This window comes from Balaenoptera acutorostrata, chromosome 4 (assembly GCF_949987535.1).
Source record: "Balaenoptera acutorostrata chromosome 4, mBalAcu1.1, whole genome shotgun sequence".
Lineage (NCBI taxonomy): Eukaryota > Metazoa > Chordata > Mammalia > Artiodactyla > Balaenopteridae > Balaenoptera > Balaenoptera acutorostrata.
This window is the reverse complement of record NC_080067.1, coordinates 105,080,530-105,104,298: the sequence shown is the minus strand read 5'-3', so window position 1 is coordinate 105,104,298 and position 23,769 is coordinate 105,080,530. Positions and strand designations below refer to the sequence as shown.

Sequence of the window (23,769 nt, the reverse complement as noted above, 5' to 3'; positions counted from 1 at the left end):
GAGAAGGGTAATAAACTCAGGAGAACCTAAAAGAGCAAAGTAACCTCAAGAAAAATGGGCCCAGATGGATAAATTCCCTAAACATCTTTCACTACTCTGATGTCTCAGGAACCACCTTTAAAATGACAAAATCTGTGTGGGTTACTTCAAAGGCAATTTGTAGAAAGGGAAAGGGATAGGAATTTTCTGAACTCTCTGGGTTTTTTGATAGGAGAACTGGGAAAATAACAAGTGCTGCCTCCTAGGGCTGTTGTTAAAATTAATACAAATACCAGAAGGTCCATCACAGGCGGAGGACTTTGTTTCAGTGCCTGACACATTACTCACTTTGAATTGCACCCAAGTCTGTGGCTCTTCTCCCTGGGGTCATTTGATGGCATGTGATTTATATCACAAACACTGAAATTTAAAAAGTATTCACAGAGGGAAGAGATATGGGGACATATGTATATGTATAACTGATTCGCTTTGTTATAAAGCAGAAACTGACACACCACTGTAAAGCAATTATACTCTAATAAAGATGTTAAAAAAAAAAGTATTCACAGCTATCCAAGTATGAAGACGCTTTTCTCAAGGGAGACCTACTTTAATAAGAAAAGAAAATGCACGTCTCACCTTTGTTCTTCTCCCTAAAGTAATGTTTCCTCCAAAAGATAAAAAGCACTAACACATTTGTCCTTGAAGGGCAGAGCCCAGGAATTCTGGTCTCTCTGAACACCTCTCCCTTCCTGCTGGGGACCAAACCGCCTGCCCCGCCTCGTGTCACAGAAGTCCCCCACGCGCCAAGCAAAAGTGTTTACTTCTGCCGCCTGCCAGCCCGGCGGGGAGGGGGGGAGCACCCGAGGTGCCCCTCACTTTCGCCCCTGCAGCTTTCCAAACAAACCAGGACGGGATGGGAGTGTCTTCTTGGCTGTGGAACTTGATCCTCCTACCTTGTCCTGAAGCCACCCGCCGCTTTCCCCCGGCCCCCTTCGCGGTGATTTTCCTGTCCGGGACGCCCGGAGAGGGCGCGCGGCTGGTGTCCGCCCAGCCGGAAAGGTAGGGGCTCGGCCGCGCTCCCACTTAGCCGGCCCGGGGACGGGGAGCCCCAGCAGCTCCCTCCGCATTGCACCTTCCTCCGCGAACTCGGGGGCGGCCGCGGCCACCACGCATCTGGCGCCAGCCGCCGAGCGGGAGGAGCTTCTGCGCGGCTCCGGAGGCGCCAGGCGCTTTCGCCGGGGATCCGAACCCGGGCGCGGCGGGCAGCGCACGCGCCGGCGGACGCCTGGGACTCCGGGCGGCGCCGCGCCCTTCCCCGCTCCCCCGCCGGGTCCGAGGGAGCCTGAATCCTTCCCGCGCCGCCCCTTGAACCGCGCCACCTTCCTCCGGTTACCGCCGGCCGCGGGCTTCGGCGGCTCGATGCTGCAGGCGCCGCGGGAGAGGCAGCAGCCGGCTGGGGCGAGCGGCGACGAGCGAGCCGAGAGCAGCGGGCCTCCGGCCCCGGAGCCCGGCACGCCTCTGCGGTCTTCGCGCCGGGGCCTCGGCGGGTAACTCTCCCCCGCCCGCTTCGCTGCGGGTTTGCATCGCCGGGGGAGGGAGGTTGGGGGAGTGGAGAGATCCGCGGGCTTTGCAGCCCCTGAGGCTGAGGATCGGGGGCCGGGGGCGCGCCTCCACGCACCAACACCCCCTCCTCCCAGGAGCCTGCGTGAGCTGGTCCCGTACCCCCGGGTTTAGGGAGTCGGGGGCGCTCGGCCCCAGGTGCTCTCCCGGGAGGGGCGGGAGGGGCGCTGGAAGCTTGAGCGCAGGAGAGGCCGACGGGGGTGATGGGCGCTTTGCTCACTATTGTTTGCCTGTTAAAGGGTCTGTAAGCGAGCAGGGGCGAGAGGTCTGGAAGGTTCTCCCGTTTTACCTTAGAACATTTTGCTAGAAACCCTTCTTCCCGTCACGGTGGAACTAGACCTAGCAAACACAGCTCCGAGGCAATTTGGAGGAAAGGGCGGCGGTGAGAAAATTTCCGTGACTTGGGCTGCCGTTAGTTTAGGGGGTAGGGGAGAAAACGCTTGTGGTTTTGAGGCGGAGTGTTTCCGAGCTCCCTGGCGATCTCAGCCCTTGTGTGCTGTTCTTTTGGCTTGAAAGAAAATCTATCAAAAGCTATTTTCAGAAACTAAAAACAAACCCAAAGCAGTTTTTTGGGGGAGGGTCCTCAGTAGAAGGGCGGGGAGAGAGGTTGGGGACGGGGGTGGGCGTTGCTGTTCAAAGATGATGGTTCAGAAACGGTTCTTGGGAGTGGTGATGAGAAAGACATCTTGCATGCCAGCATATCAGAAACTACGTAAACTGCAGATTCTAAACTCAGCAAAGTCGCATGTGCTTAAGAGGAGCGCCGCCGGGGGTAGATAGTTAAGGAAACTGCCGATCGGCCAGAAGCCCCTCGCCCTCTGGCCCCAAGTTCACACTAACCTTCTGGTCTTTGATAGCCGCTTTTACAAGGCTAACTTGGATATTTGACTTTCCGGTCTTAAAAACTTTCTCTCCCGGCTGCAGACCATGAAACTATCTTTTTATTTATGTGGAGATGTTAAATATTTAGGAGGATCTGGTCAGGCTGGCAGGTTATTTTCCGTTCGAAAGCATGCTGATTTGACATTTGTAAATTGATTCGTTTTCGCTTCCTTTTCCTTTCAACTGCTTTTAATACGAAGATCCGCAAAGAACCACTCTTAGTTTGTTATCTATTGATAGTTTGTCGTCTCTGAATAAGTCTAATCGTTCCGGAGGCACATTAGATAATAGCAACTTTGGTTTATGAGGAGAGAACTCTTCTAGAAACTGTGTTTTCCTGTTCTGGCTTCAAGTTGTCCTTAATCCTGGAGGGGGAGGGGAGGTCTTCATTGGTTGCCCTTGTGGCTTCTCTTGAGCAATATTTTTATCAGTGTCCCTCTCTGATTGTCACAGCCGCAGATCGTACCGTGTCTCCGTATTATGGTGCAATAAAACAAGACTGCTATTTTGATTATGTTTCAGTAGATTTGTTAGAAGTACTCAATTTATTCTTATGCCCCGAATCAATACAAATCTTCGGGGCTCAGAAAAGAATAGAAGAACAGTTTTGGCAGAAGAATGCCATTAAGAGACATAGCATTTTAAAAAATTAGTCTATCTTTTGTGGAAATTGTAATTTTCAAGTTTTCTCATTCCAAATATCACTGGCAGCCGTTTTCTTCTGTTGGAGATATTTCTGTGTTCTATATCATATGGAATATTATGGAGAGAAGTGAAATAATGCCGTGCCTCCCATGTTTCTCTGATAAGCATCATCTGCTAACCACTTGGCTTTCGTGGAAATTTGTGATTCCATTCAGACTGGGGACCAGAGACCTGTTTAAGTGCATTCTAGGCGATGCTTATCAAGGAGGTTAAGGAAAACACAAAACTCAGGTGGCCTCCACTATGATCCCCAGTGAGTTCCCCTATGCTATTTTATTAAATCTTCCCAACCACCCTATGAGACAGGAATGCTTAACCTTATTTTATAGTTAAAAAAACTGAGACTGCCCAAGGTTAAGTGACCTAGAATGGATCACAGAAAGGTCACTTCACCTCTGCCTTACACCTTTCCAGAAAGCCTCTGTAGCAGACATTCTTCACCAATTCTTCCATTCATTTGCATATCTTTCTCCTTTGCCTTCCACAATGCTCATTTATATACCCCCTGATCGGAACGCAGATTAATTCTTTTGTTTGTTTGTTTGTTTTTTGTTTTCAGAACTATTTATTAAATCAAAGCAAAAATATATACAAAAAACATACTCTGAATAATGGCTACACATATAATTTTCGACAGATACTTACAAATATTCATGTCTCCCTTTCTTTTGATTAATATGTTTTTTTAAACATCTTTATTAGAGTGTAATTGCTTTACAATGGTGTGTCAGTTTCTGCTTTATAACAAAGTGGATCAGTTATACATATACATGTCCCCATATCTCCTCCCTCTTGCATCTCCCTCCCTCCCCACAGATTAATTCTTAATTACCCCTCATGCTTGGCTTCTTGAGCAGGTGCTCTGCATACTTTGCCTTTCCTTCTGATGGTTCCAGACTTTCAACAATTAGTTATCGTCTATCTTCTCCACATCTTTGACATGCCCCTTGGGTGTGCTGTGTCTGGCCAGGTTTACAAGGTCATGTTATCTCCATTGGTTTATGTTCTGAAAGTTCTTTTCATTCTGAATACATGTATATTCTCACTGAAGTTCCTGCTTATCCTTCTTGCCTGGAAGAAATCTTCCCAGGGCTACAGCCCCACCCTCACAGCTGAAATGAATCTCTCGTTTCTCCCAAATACAGTGGACAACAGCACACACCACGATTTCCAATCGAACCCTGGTAAGTTAGAAATAAAAAGTATTTAGTTTGGAGAGAGCTTGATGTATGGAACAGGCTGTCTGCCTTGGACATTACAGTGTTTCAGTAGAAGACTGTATTTATGATTCCATGTCAGGGTGTTAGAAGCACAGTTCCCTCACCACAGTGGGGTAGCAGGCGTTCTTTCCCATGATGGTGACTGAATTGGTGGAAGTGTCTCAGGCTCGGTCAGGAACTTGGCTGTCATACAGTCAGGCTAAGAAGCGATAATATTATGGGGGTGAGGTTATGAGGGTAAAAGAGAGCGAATAGCAGTAGGATCTGAGTCTCTTTCCCACATCCATATTTCTTTTTCCTTCTTTTTTTTGGGGGGGGGGCAGATCTTTTGGTCATCCAGCTTCCCATTTACTGTCACAACCTTCTGCATCTGATCAGGGCTTTCCTCTTCCTGGACCATTGGGAAAAGGCGAAGGAAAGCACTCAACCCTTAGGAGATTTTCTTACCTTCAACACTGGAAAGCTGAGTGAAGAGGATCTCTTCTGCATTCTCTCTTCCCCCTTACACCTGAAACACGTGGGCCAATGCCATTGTTTCATCCAGTAGCACAGAGTAATGCTGGTCTTTGAAGAATTCTTTAAACATTGATTTACTTTTTATGTGGTTGGGAATGGAAAGGTCTGTGGGAGATGAGGGAATAAGGCCTCCAGATGAGGAAATGGAAAGGAAGCTGGAAATTTCTGCAAGGGAAACAGCGTTACTCTCGCCTTCATGGGTTGTGGCAGCAGGCCCAGAGCTGGTGTAGCTGTGGGTCATGGTCACTATGCTTTGACGGGGCAACAAGGGAGCAGAGAGTGGTTTTGCAGTGGCTCTTGCGTGACTTTCCGCAGTCATCTATATGGTGGGACTTGAGATTTAACCAGTATTTACTGCGTACCCACCATGTAATAGATGTTCTAGGTAGGGCGTGTGGCGTTGAACAAAACAGATGAAGCTCCCACTCTTACAGAGCTTGTGTTTCTGTGGGAAATGGGATCAATAAACCAGATACAAATAAATGGAAAAACGTTTTTCAGGTAGAAACGAGTGTTACAAAGACAATGCAATGTGGGCGCATGCGAGACAGGGCATGGGGGAAGCCAGTTCAGAGCAGTCAGAGAGCTGCTGGGAGGAGGGGATATTTGAAGTGAGATGTGAATGATGAGAAGGAGCCCGTCAAGTGAAGAGCAGCAGGAAGAGCATTGTAGGCAGAGGGAACAGCAACTGCAAAGGCCCTGAGGCATAAATGAATCTGGGATGTCTGGAGAACTTGTAGATGGAGAAGAGTGCAAAAGGGCAAGAGAGGAGATGAAGTCAGTGAGGCAGGCGGAAGACCGCTTATGTGAAGATTTTAAGTCTTAGAAAGGAGTTTGAATTGTGTTTTTATTAGAATGGGCTGCCACTGGAGACTCTGAATTAGAGACTCAGTCTTCACCTGGTGGGCAATGGGCTTTCCTGTTTCTCTCTCTCTCTTTCTCTCTCTCTCTCTCACACACACACACATTTTCACTCTCAGTTTTTCTTCTCCCCATTAATTGTCCATCACTGATTTCCCCTTCTTTGCCCTAGGTCAGAGCACAGGCATATCCACACAGAAAAGCAGGGCTCAGAGGACTGTGGACAGTTTTCCTCTTACCCTCTGAAATAAATCCATATACTCAGTTTCAATTTCACACATGAAACTCCCCATCACTAGCTCTGATTTCTTAGCCTCTCTCCAGACTATCTAGTTGTCTCTAAGTCTCTGGATTGGCTGGTGACATCTGAAACTAGATACTAAAAAGTATCTAGTCAAATCAATCATAGTTGGTATCTTTTGCAAGACAATGATTGTCCCAAAAGGGGATATTCTGTGTAACAAGAAGGTCTTGCCTTTTCCAGAACTCCCACTCCCTTTCCCCAGCCTATGCAGTCTGATATGAGAGGTAGTTTCAGTGGAAATGTGCAGGACTCTTATAATAGTTGCCATGGGACTATACTGTGCCTTAGAAATTTCATTTCTATTGTTCTTTGTAGATGATCTTGTCAGTCTTAGAGTAACACTTAAATCATGAAAGCTTATGTCCAAGTCGATATCTCCTAGTAGCACTGGTTTATCAGAAATGAACAGAAGCATTTTATCAGTTATCCTTTGATTCCAGGAAAGCTCATTATTGCCAGTACATAACTCTCTGGGGAAGCTTGGTATACTCTTTAGAGAGAAAATTGTTTTTGAGATTATTTAGCCAGATGCCCTGCTCATTTATTAATTTACATACTTAACATACGTGGTACAATTTACATACTATTTCATATATAACACAACTCACTTTCAGCTTTTCGTGGCTGTTTCTTTCTGACTGATGTAGTGGCATAAAATCTGGAACACGTTTCTATTTGAGAGGGCAGCGATTATGTCTTGTCTTGTTCGCCCCTGTGTCCTCGGTACCTGCTGTGGTGTCCAGAACACTATAGATGGCCATGGATTAACTCACAATGTGAATATATTAGCTCAGCTGTAACATCTTTATAACTCTTAGGATTATAACTATTAGTATCATCAATTTGTCATCTCAAAAACTTAACACGTTGGAGAAGACAGGTGAAAGGTGAATTCATTACTGTGGATTAGTCTATATTAATTAAAACTTCTGGTTTTGAAACTCTTCGTTTTGAAAATAATATAGTATACTTAGGCTGACACGTAAGAGAGCGGTATGTGAATATTATCAGGTGGATATTCTCAAATTTGTTTTTGTGTACAGTAAACTTTCAGAACAGTTTCATAATTCATAATTTATGATAATTTGAGTTGGGTTAGTCAGTTAGTTGGGTATGTGATTACATTAGTGAGGAAATACGTGTGCCAAGAGCATGGATAACGAGATCATTTCCCTCTTTAATAGCCCAGCATCTCACATCCATGATGTCATGCCCTTTAGTAGGCAGAGATTTGCACCGCTTGAGTTCCAGTGCTTATTATGATATTTCTTAGGTTTCTGTTATGTATCATTTTGCCTAACTGGAGACACACACAGATGCCCTGGGGATAAAAAGCCCTCCTCATTGAGATTGCCAGAGCTGGGAGGAGTCCCTGCCTGGCAGAGGGAACTGAGAGGGGCCCAGCTGTGGGCTCTTGCTGAGACTCATAGTGACAACGTTTCTCACAAAGAACGGTGCCTTCAGAGGGCATTTTCCTGGTTAATACAGATATTCAAGGACATGCTGTTACATAAACAAAGCCTTCTTGTCTTCGAGCTGATTTTATGCAGTCTCCCTCCCCACACCCATCATATTTTAGTCGGCAGAGAAGTTATCAGCCCGCTGCTTCAGACAGCTTGGAGTTTTCTTCTTAGGAAAGATACTATTGCAACTATTTAGGCCAGCACCGTAGAAGGTGTTGCTTTTATTAAAATAATAAAATAAAATCTGTATAAAAAATACAGTATAAAGTATAACAAATGAAATAAAATAAGATGAAATGCTTTTATTAAAATCTGTGCAACCCTTTAGTATTTAAGAGTCCTTCATGTATTAAGGGATAGAAGAGGCAAAGGTAAGGGAATATGTACATTTTCTATGTTCAGCATAGAGCCAAAGAATAAAAGACCAGATTTTTTTTTTTAATTCCCTGACTTCTTTTTAGGGATAATATACAGCTAATATAAAATTAGATAATGTAATATATAATAATTATTATAATATAATAAAGATAATATAAAGTTATAAAACTGCACTTAAAAATTGAGAAATGGGTTATCCAGTTGCATTTAGACAAGAGCAATGAGATGATAATCCAGTTGCATTTCAACTGGATTTTCAACTGCTTTTCAGCAACAGCAACTAATTTAATTTATAATTTTATTTAATTGACAGACTCTGCAAGTTAAAGGGACTCTCTGTTGTAAATGTAAATGATCTTTGTGAGATGAAGAATACTGCTGTCAAGATACTTTTGATATTTGGAGCCAATATTTCAAGTAAATGTCAAAGGAAGTTAGCTAATCACTCTTGTTTGATCCCAGCTATGCTACAATTAAATTAGAAATAATTGGATTTTTTTCTTTAGCAGGATGTTAAGGGATATGTGTAATTTCTGATCATGAAGTACCTGTAAATGTTTCGCAGGCCCTGAATTTTTTTGGAGGACAAAACTGGCCCACCTATTGCAAAACAAAAGCAAAAACAAACCCCCCCCCCAACTATTTTTACAGAATCGGTGTGTAGGGCTCTTCTGCTTTAACCATAAGTAACATGATCATATTCTTATAAAAAGCTTCTACCCAAGTTCTCCACCTATGACCACCAATATTCCTGTCCACGCACCTTTTATCATAGCATTCCTCAAGCATGGTTTTTATTATGGAAATTTTTTTCTGCTCAAAAAATCCAGAGAATTTCTCCCACAGGTCTTTGAAGTTTTCTGCCATCTCCTGTTGCTAACTTTCTTTTCACTCTTCCATTTGCACTGCAGTCACTGCAAGCCTCCTGGCGCTGCAGCTTGCAAGGGTCCTTTGACGCTTAGTGCCTTTCTCCTTCCACTCCACACTCCCCCTCCCCCATCCAAGCCCGGTGATGACCTGCCTTCGTTTCCCAGCTTCATGGCCAACAACTGCACGACTCTGAACGCATTGCCTAACTTCTGGGAGCATCACTTTCTTTATCTGTAAACTTGAAAAAATGCCCACATCACAGTTATGATAATTAGAAAGAAAACACGTATAAATAGTTCAGCATAGTGCCTGCCAAATATCAAACATTTAATCAATGTTGTTACATTATTATTATTATTATAACTCTATTATTATAGCTGTTCTTCCTCGAATAGTTAAAATTTGACTTTCTCCAGAAAGTCTTTCTGTTTGGCCTTCTCTAGCTCTAATTTCTTCTCCAGTCTGTGTCCTCTTAGACCCTGACTTCACTTTGGACTCTATTAATCTACTCATGTTGTATTTCTTTAATTATTTTTCAGTGAACAGCAACAAATATTTGGGCACCTATCATGTGCCAGGCACAGTGCTATTTACAACATAGAGATCCATGGGCATGCAGTGGAGGGATACAGTGTGCGTGTGTGTGTACACACACACACACACACACACACACAACACATGGGCTTCAGGTGAAGATGGGGGATGAAAATCTGTTGGTTGAATAGCACTGTGAGTTTTTCAGAATAAACTAGGGTTAAGAAGTAAAAACTACTCTATTCAGATGTCCATTAAAAAATTAACATCTTTTCGTCTTTTTCTATAGTATAAAAAATATGATAGTTATAGTTTCTGTATTTTTTTTTTTAAAGAATGATATTGGAGGACAACTCCTTCAGATCACTTCTTTTTTTTTTAAATTAATTAATTTATTTATTTTTGGCTGTGTTCGGTCTTCGTTGATTGGCTCGGGCTTTCTTTAGTTGCCGCGAGCGGGGGCTACTCTTTGTTGTGGTGCGCGGGCGTCTCATTGTGGTGGCTTCTCTTGTTGCGGAGCACGGGCTCTAGGTGCATGGGCTTCAGTAGCTGTGGACCGCAGGCTTTAGTAGTTGTGCCTCGCGGGCTCTAGAGTGCAGGCTCAGTAGTTGTGGCTCACGGGCTTAGTTGCTCTGCGGCATGTGGGATCTCCCCAGACCAGGGCTCGAACCTGTGTCCCCTGCATTGGCAAGCGGATGCTCAACCACTGCACCACCAGGGAAACCCCAGTTTCTGTATTCTTGAAACAGCTTTACATATGCTTTCTTTCTTAGAAGCTCCTCTATCCTCATCCAAACACAGGGTAAAGGTAGAAAAGGAAGTCTTCCTTGAAGAGCAGAATCCCACTAGACCATTCCAGTTTATGGTGGGGAGGGCAAAGGATGGGAGGGAAAAATCCAGGCAGCAGGAACAGCATGATCAAAGGCACTGAGACATGAAACAGTGTTGAGTAGGATGGAGAACTGTGCAGAGTTTCGTGCTCATAGAGCATAATGTTCAAAATCAAGCATTTTGGGAGATGATGCAGGAGAGAATGTAGGGGTCAGCTAAATCAGACTCAGAGACCTATGGCCTATATGTTTACATCTCCCTATAAGGATATGCACTTGGGTAGGTCTACATAGACAATTTTAACAAATTTATATATAACAATTTATAACAGTCAAATTCTGCACATTGCTTCTAAAGTTGCACTTGGATTTTACATGTGGCATGGAATACATCTCTTCCATTTGCTGTTTTCATAAGAAAATGATGAAAACATTAGTTACCTGTAATATATAATTGATATTAGAGCTCTCATTTTTAATAACTTAAGTGTTTGAAAGATAGATATGTGAGGGAGTTCCCTGGTGGCCTAGTGGTTAGGATTCCAGGCTTTCACTGCCATGGCCCAGGTTCAATCCCTGGTTGAGGAACTGAGATCCTGAAGGCATGTGCAGTGCAGCAAAAAAAAAAAATTGTGAAGTATCATTTGAGACTTCTGAAGCCTGGGTTTCCATATGAAAGTTGAGAGTAGAGAGGGACTTCAATAGGACAGAGACATCCAAGAACCGACCAGAGGACCATTACAAACTCATAGCCTTGAAACTTTCAGTACCCCCCTAATACATTTCACACCCAAGAAAGCCACAGCTTTGGCTTCTATAATTATGTGATTGATAATTTGTATGTACAATTTGATCAATATTTTTATTTCTTTGTTTGCATTGCAGTTAATGTTTGGCTTCCTTTCCCCCCTCTCCACTCCCTTTTTTTACCCCTCTCCTCCTCCCCGCTCCCATTTTTAAGGCAACATTCAGTTTGGTTTTTTAAAAAATTAATTTATTTTATTTTATTTATTTTTGGCTGTGTTGGGTCTTCATAGCAGTGCGCAGTCTTCTCATTGTGGTGGCTTCTCTTGTTGCGGAGCACGGGCTCTAAGTGTGCGGGCTTCAGTAGTTGTGGCTCACGGGCTCTAGAGCGCAGGCTCAGTAGTTGTGGCGCACGGGCTTAGTTGCTCCATAGCATGTGGGATCTTCCTGGACCAGGGCTAGAACCTGTGTCCCCTTCATTGGCAGGCGGATTCTTAACCACTGCGCCACCAGGGAAGCCCCATCAGTTAGTTTTTGATACATCAATATGTTATTTAGAGCTTATGCAATGTCTGATGTTAAATGTCTGAATTATATTTAATTCTAGAAAATCTTATGTGTTTTTATTACAGAAATATGTTTTCTACCAAGTCTGAGTGGTGTCCAGTGTATTTTAACTCTGTCTTTTGGTGTTGATTTCTCTTGCTTAGGAATTAAGCAATAGGACCGAAAACTCCCTAAACGTTAGAGTGTAAAATTCCCAGAGGAAAATTAGATGGGAAAGAAAAAAAAACACTGGAATTTACTTGAGGTGTAATTAGCCTGAAAATGGAATGTGTGGGAGAGGTCTGCAAGGAGGCTAGGAAAACAGAGGGCAGATCAAAAAGTGTCTTACTGCCTTTCCAGCACTACTGAGGGAAGAATGTATCCTTATTATATAGGTCTGTGGTTATCAAACAACTTTTCTTATCACCCAGGGATTTGCCTCTAGAAGTTGTCAATCTTCCAGTTTAAATATATGTACTCCTTGGCTCTTATATTTTTCTCATTATAAGTGAATTACTTTGGCATTTCCATTTAGACACTAGCACCTGGGAGTTGAACATCTCAGGTAAACTGACCACTCAAATGTCTGAACCAGCACAGCTGAGCAGCTAACTCTTGGGTTGGGGCTTCTCCCAGGTAATGCCTTTTTCTGAGGTTCTGTCTAGGCCGCCGACACCTCTATTTCTTGGACAGCTCCAATTTCTCTCTCTCTCTTTTTTTTAAAAATTTATTTTATTTATTTATTTTTGGCTGCGTTGGGTCTTCGTTGCTGCGCGTGGGCTTTCTCTAATTGCGGCGAGCGGGGGCTACTCTTTGTTGCGGTGAGTGGGCTTCTCATTGCGGCGGCTTCTCTTGTGAGCACGGGCTCTAGGCGCATGGCTTCAGTAGTTGTGGCACATGGGCTCAGTAGTTGTGGCTCTCGGGCTTTGTTGCTCCGCGGCATGTGGGATCTTCCCGGACCGGGGATCAAACCTGTGTCCCCTGCACTGGCAGGCGGATTCTTAACCACTGCGCCACCAGGGAAGTCCCTCTTTTTTTTTTTGAAGTAAAGTTCTTATGGAAATATATTGGACACACAGAGGAATACACAAACCATGTAAGTATAGTTCGATATGTTTCCTCACAGTGAACACACCCAGGCAACGTGCCTCTGGATGAAGAGCTGGGACGTTACCTGCCCTCCAGCACTGTACCTACCATGTGCTCCCGCACAGTCACGGCCCCCCTCCTTGAATGTAACCACCATTCTGACTTTCACCACCATAGGGTGATTTTGTTTTCTCTCTTTCCTTTTCATTTGAATTGACACCCAGGTATTCTGAATGGCTCTAGAGCATCAGGGTCCCTCTGGCTGAGAGTAAGGACTAGGCATCAGGAAGGGTGTTATAGGTTGAAAACTGTGTCTCCCTAAAAAGACACGTTGAAGTTCTAACTCCCAGTACCTCAGAATGTGAACTCATTCGAAAATAGGGTCATTGCAGATGTAATTAGTTAAGATGAGGTCATGCTGGAGTAGGATGGACCCCTAGTCCAGTGTGATTGGTGTCCTTATAAGAAGCATCTGTGTGAAGACAGAGGCACAGAGAGAACACTATGTGAAGGCAGTGGATCGGAGTGATGATCTATAAGCCAGGGAATGCCAAGGAATGCTAGCAAACCACGAGAAACTAGAAAGAGGCAAGGAAGGTTTCTCCCCTACAGGTTTCGGAGGGAGCATGGCCCTGCCAACACTTGGATTCTGGACTTCTAGCCTCCAGAACTGTGAGATAATACACTTCTGTTATTGTAAGCCACCCTGTTTGTGGTACTTTGTTGTTGCATCCCTAGAAAATGAATGCAGAGGGTCTGCGGGGGGCCTGGTGCTCTGACCCCTCTTCTCTCTGTCCCCCAGAGTGCACCTGATCCTTGGTTCTGGAATTGCCCTGGCTACACCCTTTCGAAGCTGCTCCTGCCTGGACTTAGCTCACAGAGTGCCCTGTCTTGCCCCTGGTTGTTCCATGTCTGTGTTGTGGAAGACAAGGTTTCATTACTATTGTATGGCTTTTTCTTTATTTCTTCACTCTGCTCTTCCCTAGTAGTTTCAGACTGAATCAGTTTGGTTTCCTGACACACCCCAGACCACGCTTTGTAAATCAGCCCTCTCTGCTTTCCCACCATTGCCTATCTGGGTCTCTGCTGAGGTGTCCTTAATCCATCCTCCCAGACCCAGACTGAGCCACCTCCTCCGCCTAGTTGTCCCCAGTTCCTCTGATCCAAAATCATCTTTGATAGGAAACAAAAAGAACTTTATTCTTTAAATGAAATCCCTATTTCCAGTAGTATGGCATGCTGTAAATAAAGGTTTCATTTTGTTGTACTTACGCATATCAAAGGCCGGTTCTCATTTCAGAAAATAAAAAAGCCCTCAGATCAAAAAGCAGCCCAACAATTAGTCTTTAGTTAGTAATAACGAACTAGGCAGAGCATATTAGATGATGGAGTATTTTTTTCTTCAGCAAAGGATTGGTTTTACACTGCCTGACAGTAACTTATCGATTTCTTATTCTGGGCTGAGTTTCTGGTGTGAGGGGAATGATAAAGGTCGGACTGTTGTTAAGTCCCCAGGGTGACTTCATAGACTCTGGCCACTTCCTTTGTTCTTTTGTACTGTTGCTTCAGCACCTAGGGATTCTGGTGGCTTTTGTCTTAAATGCTCTTAGCACAGACTCTCCCTTCACCTTATATGTCTATAGCCTAGGGTGGTTACAGAGTGCATGTGCCTTTTAACTGCCCCTGCTTTCTGTTCAGAAGCCATTGCTTACTGCTAGTAACTACTGGGGAAGTCTCTAGACATTTTAAAATATCACAAACATGGGGAAGTTTCAAAAGTTGAAGCATTTCAACTTTTGGTTCCTGGCCTATTGCCAATGTGATTCCTTATTCTCTTGCTAAGAATCTCTCAACCTCTAATTTCGGCTGTTCATACAATATATTTTGCCCTTTGAGAGAGAATGCAAAAAAGTTGCATGTTTTAGGCTTCTCTCTATGTATTCTCTATAATATACATATTATTTAATTGAAAAAAGAGAGTACACTTTGAAACGACAGTTAAGAGGTTAGAATGAGGCAAAATGTTATGTTCGGTATGTTTAATCGTCTGTGTTTTTATGGACTTGCCTTGAGAGCATCTATGTTGTCAGCTCAGACAGTCCTTGTTCCTTGAGATCTTGTGCCATGTGACGGATGGGTAATACGTATCTGTGTTGGATGGATGGATGGACAGACGGGCAAGTGGATGATGGAGCTGCTCCATTTGCTTGGCCCGTTATTTCACTGAACTACTGCTAGGATGATTTTCAGTGGAGTTCAGAGCTGCCTCCTGAAGCCTGGGTAGGTTTTCCTAAGCCCTGGGGGTTTTCTTGGGCTGGAGACCAGGGATGTAGAAGAAGTGGTATCTCCTTGACTCTCTCCTGTGGAATGTGCTAAAACATTTGGCTAATTGTGACCATGGAGTCCAACAGTCTGACTCCATTGTGATCCCCAGTGCGCTGGAGTTACTTCTTTCAATGGAAACCCAGATTTCTTTTTTTTATTCACCTTCTTGGGGGTGGTGTACACTTCTTTGGAAATCTGCTAGGAGAAGAGATGTTTCTTCCCCCTCCCTTCAAAGACAATGCTCTTACTCAAATTTCCTTTGCTCCTTCTAGACTAGGTTTTGTTTTGCTTTGTTTTGTTTTTGGCCGAGCTGTGCCTTGCAGGATCTTAGTTCCCCAACCAGGGATTGAACCCCGGTCTTGGCAGGGAAAGCGCCAAGTCCTAACCACCGGACTGCCAGGGAATTCCTGAGACTAGGTTGTTTTACAGTGTAAAGAATGCAGCCATTAGTAAACATTTATCCATATTTTAAAACATCTGCCTTTTGAGGTTTTCTCAGATTCTTCTTTATAGAAAATGATGCTAAAGGGATAGGAAACCCATAGACAAGTCTTCACTTATTTGTAGACTTGACTTCAGTTTATGCTGCATGATAAACCTTGTTACAATGTCCTTGAGCTAAGAATTTTCACTAATGTAAATAGATCATTGTGTATAGTCACACTGTTTATGGGTCTAAAGACTTCAGGGTGAAAGACCTGGCATTTCATTGTTTTGCTTAATTGTCCACTTTATTCAACATTGACTCTGGCTTATAGTAGGCACTTCCCACTCCCTCAGTTCTAAAGAGAAATTTGGTTATCTTTCTGTGGGGTTGTACCTTGGATTATTTTCTGGCCAAAACACTGAACAAAGCATTCCAGAGAAACCTTTGGTTTGTTTATCTACTCGCTCAAATGCTCTAACTTTTCTGTCAGTGTGGTTATCAGAAAAAGAAAGTAATTGTAAGAAGGCTATTTTCAGCATCCACTTTTTCTTCAGTGTGTTTTGTTTTCAGCAGGATGATTATAGATTCACCTTACCTAGAAATGTACTTTCTTATTTAAAATACTATTAACTTTCCGTTTTCAGAGGGTCGTGGTATTTTAAACATCTACGTATTTTTAAACTTGAATGATCAAAGTTTATGTTTTAGAAAAAAGACTATGCAAAAGTGAAATTTCAGTTTTAAAGTATTTCTAGCAATTTGTAAGATTCACTGTCTTAGTAAACTGTTTTTTTCTAGATTGGAAAAAAAAGAAGATTTCGCTCCAAAATGACATTTAGATTAGCAGTTCTCTGAAAACAACCTAAATGTCTGCTGGTAGGGAATGGAAAGCTTTGTGATATATTTGGTTGATAGGATACGCTACAGAACTTAAAAAGAATGAACAAAACCTTTATGCATCAATATGGATGGACCTCAAAACCAAAAGTGTAGAGTGAAAAACGCAAATTTCAGAATAGTATGTATTTGTTATGTCAATGTTAAACATTACTTTAAACAATATTATATACCACATAATGTTTATGAATGCATGTGGGTGTGTACACGTGTGTGAATAAAAAGTAGATAAATTTGTAATAGTGGTTGCCTCTCAGAGAAGAGGAACATGGTAAGGAGGGGAACATAAATCTCCATTAAAAAAAAATCCCTGAGAAGATATGGTTATTTTGGTTAATGGGTTAATGGGCATTTGTTATATTAACATTTGGACTTCTGTTAACGGGGGTTTTTTTTTAAAAAAAATTATTTATTGATTTATTTGGTTGCGCTGCATCTTAGTTGTGGCTCACCTGCTCCTTAGTTGTGGCACATGGGCTCCTTAGTTGTGGCATGCAAACTCTTAGTTGAGGCATGCATGTGGGATCTAGTTCCCTGACCAGGGATTGAACCTGGGCCCCCTGCATTGGGAGTACGGGCTCTTAACCGCTGCGCCACCAGGGAAGTCCCTGTTAACATTTTTGTAATGAAAAAATTCCATGTAATATTTCCTAATGAAATAGATTCCAACCTAGGAGCCATACATTTATCAAGACTCTGGGAATGAGACTGAAGCTATTCCAATACATCTATATTTCACAATATTATTCTGTGAAAAATGAAAATTGACAGAATGAATCTTGAAGATGAGGAAAGCTCCAAGTTGATCTGGCTCCTGGAAAGCTAGAATAGCTTACAGATTCAGAACAAAGAGCCTGGTAGCCAACTGCCTAGCCCAATCCCTGGCTTGATACCTAACTTTGAGACCTTGGACAAGTTAACTTCTCTAAGCCTCTCAGTTTCCTCATTTACAGAATTAGAATAACAGGCCCATCTCAGCACTGTTGTGAGGGTTCTATGAGTTCGTGCATGTAGTAGGCATGCAACAAAGATTAGCTCTTATCATTTTCATGCTTACTCCTATTATCGGCAACCTCAATTCTTCCGGTGAACTGTTTTCATTTTCACTTCAGAATCTTCGCAAATGCTGTTTCCTCTGCCTGGGATGCTTTTCATTTCCACCCTGATTTCTTCTGGTTAACTCCTTCTCAGAGGAGTTCTCTGTGAATTTTCTCAAATTCCTCTGAGAAGCTCCCTGTCCTTCCCCACCTGGGTCAGTTTCTTGTCAGACCACAAATGTAATTTAATACTTACTTACATAGTAATAACTCTAAGTAATATTACTTAATAGTAATAACAACTACTTGCTAATTTCTGCGTCTCTCCTGGATTGTAGACTGTTTTTCTTCACTTCTGTATCTTCAGTGCCTACGACAAGGGCTGGCATTAGGAAATTACTTATTGACTAAATCAGCAAAGTTATAGTAGAGGTAAAAACTTTCAGAGTTAATTTTACTTAGAAATGAATTTACTCCCTTTGCCTAGAGGATTAATGTAGCTAGTATTTGGAACTAAATCTAGGACTATGTGATTTAATAAAAAAATATGTATCACATGTACTGGTTTATTTGTAATAATAATTATAAGATACCCCAAATTAAGATTCGCATCATATTTGTAATTTGACTTTGGAGGGTCATCTGATGGATAGTAACATAAGTATCATCACATACTTTCACTTACTGTGGAAAGCAGGAACATTTCCAACACTTTAATCTTAAGATTTGATGCATGCTCTTCTGATCATTTACCCTCAAGCTAACACACCTTTTTCTTTTAAAAGTAGCAAAAGAGGAATTAACAAACAGGAAATGATACTTCTCAAGGAGCAGAATAAGCTAGGTTCTTTCAGAATAAACTGATGTAATAAGTAGCTTGAAAAAAAGGGCTTTTGTAAGTCAGATGGAATGTTACTTATAACTTTTAAGCAAACTCTAAAACAGTAAACGCTTTGGAAGGGGAACTTACAGAGTAGGAGGAAAGACAGGAAACTGGTTCCTTCTTAGTTGTGGGTTTATTTACTCTGGGAGAGAAACCTAAGAAGGCTTTAAAATTTGAGGAAGGTCTGTGTGTTCAGATATTAGCATATTTCCCCAGGAAAGACATCACACAGAAGTTTGAACTGATTAAAAGCCCAAATTTATGAGATAAGTAGGGAGCTGAGCAAAATATGAACAAGAAAGAAACTTTCAAAGCATTGAAAGAATTTTTTGACCCAGATAGGGTGGTGGGGAGGTGAAATTTCAGGGCTAGGAAAATAATGCAAGGCCCTGCATTGAAAAAGAAGACTACAAATGTAACCTTAGGAGTCTACCCCCACCACCTTTGGAGGCAAATGATTTTGTAACACAAATCACTGGGAAAAATTACTTTATAGCCATATTTTGTCTTATCCTACTTCTCTGTTAACTATTGTACACCGAAATCATAAGTAACTGCATTTTTAATGCTGAGCATATACTCATTCATTCATTCATTCATTCATCAGGACACGCTTACTTGGTTTCAGTTATTTACCAAACTTGGAGTAAAAGCATCATTTTAAAATCCTTTTTTAATTGAAATGAAACATGTCTTCTTTAAAATTGTACAAAATTAGTTATTGTTCAAAAGTATCACCTGGGGGGTACTGGATACCACCATGCACCCCTTTTTTTTTTTTTTAATTTGAAGGTGTGTGCCTGCAAAATTCTGCTAATAACTACTTTACCTATTTATTAATCATCTGCCCCCAAATCAGGGTTGGAGTACTTTTGAAGCCATATGGTTAGAAGACTGCACTTTGGGAAACACTGGTTTAAATAACATTCTAATGCTTGTAACCAAGCTACATCAGCATTGGCACCACCTGGGAACTTGCTAGAAATACAGATTCTTAGGCCCCACCTGCCCTACCGAATAAGGATCTACATTTTAACAAGATGCTCAGGTGATGTTAATGGACATTAAAGTTTATTAAGCACTACTATCCAAAGCCCTCCCAAGTGGTTTTTATTTTTTATTTTTTTAAATTAATTAATTTTTCTCCAAGTGGTTTTTAAAACAGAGTATCTTTAGTAACAAGTGACTCATTATCCAGCAATGGAACCTGTATTATCTTTAGGCAACCTAAGCAAGTTCTTCCCTGCGGAGCTCAAAGCTAAGTCCTTGAATATTGCATTCACTGGCCTTGGCTTAACTCCCCATAGCATTCAGTACCAGGCTAATGCCTCTTTTTCATGAAAGCCATACAGACATGAGAATAGCCATTTTTGTTTTCCTTCCTTGATTTAAGCTTCTCCAGGTGTAACTAAATCCCCAGCTCTCTAGCTGTTCCTGGTGTGACATTGTTTGGGGTTTCTTTACTAACGTTTCTATTTCAAATTTGTGATTGCTCCTTTACTCCAGCTGGTAGTAACTAGTAGTAGGTTGAAGATCATAGAAACCCAGGAGTTGTACTTTCTATACATTTAGGGAGAATGATTTTGAGGCTCAACTTTATCATCACCCGTAATTTCCTTAGGTTCAAAATTCTGTCTCGTGGTGGAGACTTCTATTATAATAATTGCCACTAAAGAGCACCACTTTGCCTTTCTTCTCATTTCTAAATGCACCAACTGCTTAGCACTTCAAGAGTGAAATGCATATAGAGATATATGAAAATAAGCATTTTCTATTTCTCCATAAATTTTAAACTTTTAAGAAAAAAAGTCCCCTGTAATCCACAATTCAGCACATCAACTGATTTCTATTTTCTCTGTCTTTCAGTAATGTGTTACCACACATACATCTAACACGTGGAAATAATCTTAATGTACTCAGCTTTTTAAAACTTTCTTCACTTGGTAGAATCTAAATATTTTTTCATGTTACTCTATGATTTTCATAATTAAGCATAATCGCCTTATTGTAGGACATCAGTTCCTCAGTGAGTTCTGAAATAAAATATTTGCCATATTTTTGTTGGTTTTGTTTTTTGATATTTGTTTCCTGAAAATTTTTTTTAAATGACACTTTCTACTAACCCAAGAAATACAGAGCATGCAGTTTTATTTGTTTTGTTTGTTTTTGTATCAGGGTTATTTAGTCTTGTGTAAGAAAAGCTATAGCAGGAGCATTTCAGATTTTTTTTTCAAAAGTTTTTGGAGAAAGTGGCCCCTGGCACATTGTTAAAGTAGTTGCTGTTCTAACTTCCCACGCTTCCTTTCCCCTCACTTCCTTCTGGATATTTTTGTTCTTCTTGACCTCCTCCACATTCTCCTGTCTCCCTCCCTCCCCTTCTTCTTCAGAAGGTTTTCCAGCAGCTCCTCCTTCTCTCACCTCTGCATTGAACAATAAAGCTGTGTGTACGTGTGGAGAGAAGCTGAAAAAGAAGACAGATGGTTCTTTCATTACCGGGTTGCTCTGGATTGATTGAGCTGGATATGTTATTTTTTTCAAGGAGACTAAGCTGGATCCCGTGGATAACCAGTCATGGGCTACAGTCATGTAATATATGCAGCCGGTTTTGCTGTTGGATTTTTTTTGTTTTGTTTTTGGTAATTACATCATCCTGCAGAGCATTTTGGGAGAGGCCAGTAGTGAGTTTACTAAAGTAGTATTTTCATTCAAAATTTTTTTTAATGGCTTAAGATTTTTCTCGGGGAGCCAAACCATCCTTATAAGCATGCTACCTTTGTGTTTTATTTCAGCACTTACAAGTGAAGAAGCAGCATGACCTTTTGTCTTGGATAATTTCTAGTGCAGAGGCTCCGACAATTTAGCAGCGGCCTCCTGGGCCTCCGGCACCCTTACCACATTCTACATCCTCAGGGGACAGAGGGCCTTTGGGAACAGACCCCCTAAAAGAGTAGGTAAGCAAAGGCAACAGGACTGTCTTCTCAGACTTCCTAGCTGTTAAGTTGGAACACTTGAAATATTTTTATACAGTGTTTCCCTCTGGCAGGTGACTTTACCCTCTCCTTCTTTGTATACAGCTGCCTGTTAATTTATCTCTTACTAGCTTAACAGGTGGCCAGAGGGCCTATGAAACTACATATTAGGTAACCAGTGACTCTTTAGCATATCCCAAAATTGAGCTATGAAAGTTTTAATTATTATTTTTATTCTCAGTCTAAATGGGCCTTTTTGGGACTGTTCTAAACCAACATGGAAGTGAAAGAGTAAGTAAACTGAAGTTACAACTAGAATATTACATGTATCGCAACTATTGTAGCAAGTGCTGTTAACCAGTTGTGTTAGAATGAACTCTAGTTCCCTCTCTGTCTTTAATGCTACAATTAATAATAATTTCATTGAAGTACCTTAATATAATTTGTGTGTATATTCTCCTTACTATGCCTGGAATCCCATGTACAAATCTACACCTGTTTATAAATTCATTCTGAGAAAGCTCTGGAGCTCAAATGTCTTCTAGGAATTAGCTCCATGTTTTACCCATGAATCCGTAGCCTTTCTGATTTGTTGAGGTTCATCAGAGAACAATCATTCTACTAGCAAATTTGTTACATTACTGCTTTGTTTGGAAATCATTTTATGAAGGACACTTATTGACTTACAGTATTATGCTTTAGTACTATTGGTACATCTGGGCATTTACAGTGGTTTTGGGATTTAGTCCTTGGGAATCTCTTGAGCTCTTCATTGTTCATACCAAGATTATGAGTGGATTCAAAGTCCTTCCCTAGTGTCCCGAGGCACTGGTCTTGCAGAACTTTTGAACACCGTGAATGTGGGCTGAAGGTAGGGCTGGATCTTCAGGTTTCTTACTGCCAGAAACATCTTAATTGAAGGAAATCTGGGCTATAATCATCTTGGAGATTTCTGGAACTGCCTTTCCTGTCAATCTATACATCTCCTTGCATCAAGAATATGGAAATATTTTGAGTCCTTATAGCCTAATGGTGAAGAGCATGGGTTCTGCTATGTGCCTGGGTTCAAATCCCAGCTCCATCACTTACTACTTGGGTATTCTTGGGTACATTATAACTTCTCTGTGCTTTAGTGTCTTCATCTGTATGATAGGAATGACCTTTCTTAAGGGATGTTTTTGAGGATTAAAAGAATTATATACCAAGAGCATTTAGAAGAGTTTCGTCACATAAGTGTTCAGAAAATTTAACCTAGTTGTATTGCCATCTGTTGCACTGTTTTTTCTTCTTCCTCCATTCTCTAGTCTAGGGCTAACAGGTATTCAACTCTTCATCCTTACCTTGTTAGATGTTGCTAACTGACCCTGGCATTTGCTTCTGAGCCTAGAGCACCATATTTGAATCCTTCTCAATGTTTTAATGGATCCAAATCAGAGTGTAAGGTGAAAACTATTTGCCAACTCAGATTATTTGTAAAGTTCTTGATTTTCTTTCTTGCTTCAAGACATAAATTTGATATGCTGATTACAAACCTAGGTTGTTTGGTTTTACTAGGACTCAGAGCAGTTTTATTATGAAAAGCATAGAAAGGTATGGCTTCTATAGCCAGAAATAGGGTCTAAGATGAGTTTTGCTAATGAATTACTATTATCTTGAATGCCTTTTGTTTTACATTTAGAAGCAGATGGGTAAGCCTTCCTATCACAGATACTTTGAAATGTTTAAATAAATGTGGAGAAATTATAGCGTAGTAACGGAAGCTTAATTTTCTTTTTTTTTTTTTTGTGGCTCTTATTGTACACTGTCATGAATTCTTCAGTATCTTTACCAGGATGTTATGAAGTTAGTTTTGTTTTTTTTTAATAAATTTATTTATTTTTGGCCGCGTTGGGTCTTCGTTGCTGCGCGCGGGCTTTTTCTAGTCGTGGTGAGCAGGGGCTACTCTTTGTTGCAGTGCGCGGGCTTCTCATTGTGGTGGCTTCTCTTGTTGCAGAGCACGGGCTCTAGGCATGTGGGCTCAGTAGTTGTGTCTCACAGTGCAGGCTCAGTAGTTGTGGCGTGCCGGTTTAGTTGCTCTGCAGCATATGGGATCTTCCCGGACCAGGGCTCGAACCCATGTCCCGTGCATTGGCAGGCAGATTCTTAACCACTGCGCCACCAGGGAAGTCCCCTGAAGTTAGTTTTTTAGTGAAGCCTTGGTGTATGGGCAGCTTATACTTTATTAGTTTTAAAAGCAGAATTAAAAACAAGACTAGGATAGTCCTTACCATGTGCCAGATATTTTTCTAAGTGCTTTATATTTACAACTTATATAGCTCTATTAGGTACTATCTTTATTCCCATTTTACAGGTGAGGTATAAAGAGGTTAAGAAACTTCCTAGGGTCATACATCTAGACAGAGGTAAAGCTGAGACTCAAACCCAGGGTGTCTGATTGCTAAGCAGACAACCTTAACACCTAATTGCGCTGCTACCTGCAGAGAAGAAATTACATGAAGAAGAAGATGAGAAGGAAGATGGAAGGGCCAAATGAAAGAAGTCTTAAATGCCAGGCTAAGTGATTTTATGTGTATTTGGCAGACAATGGGATAACACTGAAGGTTTTCCTGTGGGGTGGATGACAAAATGAGAGCTGGGCTTGCTTTGAGGAGTTTATGCCAGCGCAGCACATGGGCTGATTTAAAGGG

At 41.6% G+C, this 23,769-nt stretch overlaps 1 protein-coding gene across 8 annotated transcripts in view; it reads left to right on the top strand.

Moving 5' to 3' along the window:
- The first annotated feature begins 921 nt into the window (after positions 1-921).
- ST3GAL6 (ST3 beta-galactoside alpha-2,3-sialyltransferase 6) overlaps positions 922-23,769 on the top strand; it is an 86,753-nt gene continuing 63,905 nt past the window's right edge. For 5 of the 8 annotated variants that reach the window (XM_057546004.1, XM_057546001.1, XM_057545999.1 and 2 more), the window contains exon 1: positions 1,399-1,529. The gene's annotated coding sequence lies outside the window, so the exon portion shown is untranslated. Of the gene's footprint in view, positions 1,042-1,391; positions 1,530-20,902; positions 21,065-23,769 lie in introns of those variants that run through there. The other 3 variants (XM_007164053.3, XM_057546000.1, XM_057546003.1) reach the window with 3 other exon arrangements.